Raw genomic sequence first — 6271 nt, forward strand, 5'->3', positions numbered from 1 at the left:
GCTGAGTGAGACAGACATTCCGGTTTTCAAGGAGGTTCCTAAGATTGATGCACAAAATTACAGACCTAAATCGTTGACGTCAGACTGTTGTAAAATCCTGCAGCATGTTTCGTGCTCACGTATTATGACGTTCTTAGAGAACGAAACATTTACTCTCTATGAAACTCAACAGGGATACTGCGAAACTCGGCTGCTTGTGTTCCTCCATGAATGCACAGTGCCTTAGACACCGGCGCTCAGGAGGATTCCGTGGTCACTGGCGTTAGGAAAGCACTAGACGTTATCTTGCACTGCCATCTAGTGGAAAGAAATACGAGCTTGCCGAGTACTGGACCATGTTTCAGACTGGATTTAACAGTTCCTTGCAGACAGACTTCAACACGTCTTTCCTAAGGTGTATTATCACTGTAACGTCCTAAAGAAAGCGTTTTCATGGGAGGAAAGGCGACGGAGAAGTAATGCTCGGGATTATTATTGAGCCTAAAGTACATTACAAAAAATTGTGTGGGGAATATTACAAAATTTACACCGCACCAATTCTCCCCAGATGTGTTGAATTTGAGGCGACCAGCGGCACACCTTGTAACTCCTGTCAGTCTAAATCTGAAAAAAAGACAGAAAAAGCCCGTTTAATCTAGTCCAGTGTAGCTAGTGAACCACGAAAGGTTTTTGTGAGGTGTCAGCAAGTTTGTCTGGTATCATCCAGGGCTGAAGTATTGTCGTCTGCACCAATTCTAAACAAGGTGTCGCTCATATCCCCGCGATAGACGTTCTATTGTAGCAGGCCGTGATACGTGACAGCTCCTTTGCCGATCTGCCCCAAACAAGAAAAGGGGGAAGTGATTCGCCTGTTGTTTGCGGAAGGTGTAACAACAACACACAATCTCAGTTGGTCCATTATGACCAAGGGACGCCGGCTGGTCTGTAATTTTCCATGTCAATTAACGTTACCAGCAGCCGCACACTTTAAGATATTTTACTTTATTCTGAAAACAACCGGTTTCGGCAGTTGATTTTGACATCTTCAGGCCCCGTACGCTTTTCTTAAATCAACGAACTTACCGTACAACGCCATAGAACTGGATACCGTGAATTCCAGTCGTTGTGCAGATGCTTTATACGAAATCACACAGTGTCGGAATATACGAGGGTCGGTCAAAAAGTAATGCCTCCCATTTTTTTTCTACTTAAAAAAATTAAGTTAAGTGAAAAATTTGAATTTGGCGCCATTCCTCAAACCTTCTTCTGCAATCCTTTCTGTGTCAACAGGTGGCAGTACAGCAGAAGTTTGTAAGATGGCCGACATCGATGTTCGTTTGAGACAGCGTTGTGTGATTGAATTCTTGAATGCAGAAGGTGAAACGCCCATACGCATTCATGAAAGACTGAAGAAGGTGTATGGTGTTGTGACAGTGGATGTCAGCACTGTTAGACGATGGGTTCGTCGTTGTAAGGAAGCTGAAGGGCAAACACCGTTGACTGACGAAAAGCGGAGCGGCAGGCCGGTGAGTGCAGTGACTCCACACAACATTCAGCAAGTTGATGACATCATTCGTGGTGACCGTCGGGTGACTGCAGATGAAGTGTGTCGCATTATTTCTCTTAGTAAAGGCAGTGTGATCACGATTATTAAACAATTGGGGTACTCAAAAGTTTGTGCATGGTGGGTTCCAAGAATGTTAACCGATCAGAATAAAGAGGCAAGGAAAACAATAGCCTCCCAACACTTGCAGCGCTTCCGTTTGGAGGGAGATGAGTTTCTGAAAAAAATTGTGACCGGGGACGAAACATGGGTGCATTTTTTTGAACCCGAATCAAAGAGGCAGTCAATGGAGTGGCGTCACGCAAGCTCGCCGAGGAAGAAAAAATTCAAAACTGTGCGATCGGCAGGGAAAGTTATGGCAACAGTTTTCTGGGATACAGAGGGTGTGATTCTGGTTGATTTTTTGGAGCAGGGATGCACAATAAATTCTGTTCAATACGTCACAACCCTTAAAAAACTTAAAGCACGTCTTCTGCGAGTTCGCCCAACAAAATCAATGGCAGATGTTCTTCTTTTGCATGACAATGCAAGACCACACACCAGTCGTCACACCTCTGACGAGATTGTCAAAACTGGATGGGAAGTTTTGCCTCATCCCCCATACAGCCCTGACCTGGCACCGTCAGACTTCCATCTGTTCGGGCCACTAAAAGAAGCTCATCGTGGGATTCATTTTGAAGATGAGGAGGCCGTCAAAACATCCGTGCGTCAATGGCTTAGGAAGCAGAGCTGTGATTTTTACCGTGCTGGGATACATGCCCTTGTTCAAAGATGGACCAAAACTGTAGAGATGGGCGGAGATTACATTGAAAAATGACAAAATGATCCTCAATGTTGTGGTTTTCAACCTATGTAATTGCATTTAAATTTCCTGACAATTAAACGTAGAAAAAAAATAGGAGGCATTACTTTTTGACTGACCCTCGTACCTTGAAAACCCAACGGCACCGACCGGCCGCCGTGTCGTCCATAACACTCACGTGTCAGTCGATGCGGACACGGAAGAGCATGTCGCCAGCACACCGCTCTCGCGGCCGTTGTCAGTTTTCGTGACTCGTGCAGCTGCTTCTCAGTCAAGTAGCTCCTCAATTGGCCTCTGAAGGGCTGAGCGCACAGCAGAGCTCGGCAGCCCAGGACGGTCACCCATCCAAGTGCTAGCCCAGCCCGACAGCGCTTAACTTCGGTGATCTGACGGGAAGCGGTGTTACCACTTATAACATTTCAGCTTCCTCAACCAAATTATAACATTTCAGCTCCTCAACACCAAATTAAAACGTTGCATTAGGAGGTGTCTGCTTCGTGCAAAAGGTCTTGAGTTCATATTGACGACAACAAGTAATTCTTCATTACAGACGTTTATTTACAAAACAGAACTGTCAGACTTCACAGACTCAACAACTGACTCTCAGAGCTAACCGCACTGCATATCCGAACTGGCAACTGACAACTCCCAGGTGTACTAATATCTTTCCAAACAATGAGAGTCTTTGACAATGTTTTGTTTACAATACGATAGCAATTCACGACTTAAAACCAAATCAGACATTACAGAACTTTAGCACAGATTAAAGTAAGTAAAAGGATCAGTACATATAAATTCTTACAAGCATAATTTCCAAATAGATTTTATAACATTTTTCTACCAGCTTCTGGATAACCTTCACCAGATTTGTATCGATGTTTCCAGAAATATCTTGACATTTTATTCTGGATATTTCTTGAGTGACTTAGAACAACTATTTATATGTAAAATGATCCAAATCGTGTTTCAAAACGTAAATAAATCTTTCCAGCAATATTTCTTGATACAAATCGTCTTTCGAAACTAGGTTATGAAACAGCTTTCACAAGTTTTCGTATTTTTGCGATCACAATACAGAATTTCTCCATAGAAAGTTCCAGAAGTGTGCATTAAACGTTCATTTTCAGACTTTCTCTTTAGCTGGTGAGTTTTTAAAACTATCTTGTCCATATTATACGAAATAATTTAGCTCAAAACTGATAATTTATACAATTAATCAGAGCTACAGCAAACAGTAAGTCTTTCTTTTACGAAATGAAATATAATTACAAAATTGAATGAAAATAGTTACTAACACTAATATATATTTACATTAATTCTATTTTTGTTCTTCTGTGTAAAATGTCCTAATATTGACACAGTGCAATATTTAAACATCACCAAAGTTTCCCTTTACATTTTGCATATCTGTATCGACATCCCCTATAAGTCTACAGTATCGAATACTTCAATATGTCCCAATGTGTCCTGTAATGTTACACACTGCGGCAAAGCCGTTGGCGCGGAAGGCGTTAAAACCTTCGGAAATTATTCGTCGAATGCAAGTGCGGAATGGTGACAGCTGTTTACTGCGAATGGACAGAGCGCCTGAAACAGGAAAGAACTTCTCTATGTGACGAGAAATGATGGGGCAGGCCACCGAAGTCAACAACTAAGTACAATTTAGAAGTCGTTGGGGGTATGATGACGGAAAACATTCGAATCACAGTGGGTGAAATCGCGAATACTTTAGATGTCAGTCGTGGTTCAGCGTATTCCGTCTTACACGTTCAGACTCACTTGGATCTTCATAACCTGCCATTGTAGCAGCAGTAACCGATCCAACAACTGCGCCAGACACTTCTTGCCTTATATGGGCGTTGTCGACCGCAGCACCGCACTCTGCTTGTTTACATCTCTCTGTATTTGAATACGTATGCCTATACCACTTTCTTTGGCGCTTCAGTGTATATAAATGCCCTTGTAGGTAACGTCGGTAGCTTTATAGGACTGTTCACAGATGCTGCGGTTGTCTACAAGAAGGCAGCAACGTCAGAAAAAGTTGCGACTTGCAGAAAGACCTGCAGAGGACTGACACATGATGCAAGCTCTGAAAGTTGACCCTGGAGGTAGCTAAATGTAACATACTGTGTGTATGTAGAAGAAGAAACCCACGACTGTACAATCACATTGTAGGTGAATAATTGCTGGAAACAGTAGCTACCATGTCTAGAAGTAAGTATCTGCCGCAACCTTAACTGGAATAATCACATGAAGTAAATACTAGGAAAAGCAGATGACGGTCTGAAATTCATAGGATCGTAAGGAAATTTACAGTAATTCATCCAAGAAAGACACTGCTTACGAAACACTTGTCTGACCAGTTCTTGAGTATTGCTCACCACTGTGGGACCCTTACCAGGTAAGATCAATAGAAGCGATGGACGTTAGAGCCCTACAGGCTTTCTCGACAGATTGCAGTGGCAGACGCTACAACAGAGACGTAGCTAGTGAAATTCCGAGAGAGTGAGTTCCACATACGTCTGGCGAAATAACACAACAAGAAACACGGAACTTACACGAATATCTACCGACAATCGAGCTTGTTGTGCGCCATTCGTGAATGGTGGAAGGATGGGGAGGATAAGAAAGTGCCGCCAAGAGTACCCTCCGCCACACACCACCAGGAGGTAGATGTCAATGTTACCACAGACGACTACATCGAATAGTTAGGAGGAAATGATGATAGTGCAGTTTCACTGCATGAATCATTTACCACTCTAGTGCGGGTCAGCTTTCGTTCGAGAGACAAGAGCTGACCCTGAGCTTATCTGGGAACGTTAACCCCGAGGTAACCTCTTTGCTCGGAATGTGTTTTCCTCGACGCGATTCTGTCTCTTACTGGTTGCACATTTGCTTCCTCCTGTGTACCTTTCACCGCTGTTTCCCTAACGTAATTTGCAGGACAGGGTACATAAAAGTGGCCCAGAGAACCGAACTCCAAGGTACAAAGAAACGCAGTGAAGGAAAGAAAATGCAGTACTAAACTGACTATAGCAGATGTTGAAAGGAACCACCATTCATCTCTTGGCATTTTCGAGCCTTGGTCAGCAAGTTGCTGAAGGCGGATCAATGCTGGACTGCTGGAACTGCTGCAATCTCGTCCGAAATATTTTGCAAGAGTTTTTGAAGACTCTGGGGATTGCTGCGATTCACCTTAGACTAGTGGCCTACTTACACAAAATAATCGCACACCGAGAGATCAGGTGAGCTGGGTGGCCAGCTGGAGCCGAGCCCAGACTGACCTCTGCTGACAACTCCGTCAGACGTCACGATTGTGTAAATGTGCGCCAAGGTTTGGTCGACTGGTTGGGCTGTTGCTCCATCCTCTTGGAAGTAACTGTAGGTTTTTCCTCCTCCTTTAATGCTGCCACATGTTGGCTGTGTAGCATCCGATGAAAGAAGGTGGCACCAATAGTGTGGCATGTAGAAACTGGACACCGAACCCCAACCTTCTGATCATGCAGTTGTGTTTCGTGGAAGGTTTTCTGAGTCTCTGCTGCCCAGAACCTGTGATTCTGTGATCTGACCCTACCATTCAGATGAGATCAGTCTCCATTAGACAAGGAACACATCCATGTCCAAGCAGCCATTCACAAAGCTGGAGGCGATGAGGAGCATCTGTTGGTTTCAATGCACGAACAACAGGCACTCGCTAAGGATACACGTGCAGGTACAGGTGGAGTGTTCGTCTGCACCATCGACGTGATGTGCCGGTCTCTTGCAGCAGGTGTCGGGTCGATTTGGTAGGAACCTGAAGCATTTTCTGCTGAACTGCAGCCACATTTCCTGGCGTGCGGAAGCGTTTGGGAACTATTTTTTGACTTTCTCAAAACAGATCCTGTCTGACGTCATTTTCGGACTAATCGTTGCATGGCACCCTTTGC

Source organism: Schistocerca gregaria, chromosome 11 (assembly GCF_023897955.1).
Source record: "Schistocerca gregaria isolate iqSchGreg1 chromosome 11, iqSchGreg1.2, whole genome shotgun sequence".
Lineage (NCBI taxonomy): Eukaryota > Metazoa > Arthropoda > Insecta > Orthoptera > Acrididae > Schistocerca > Schistocerca gregaria.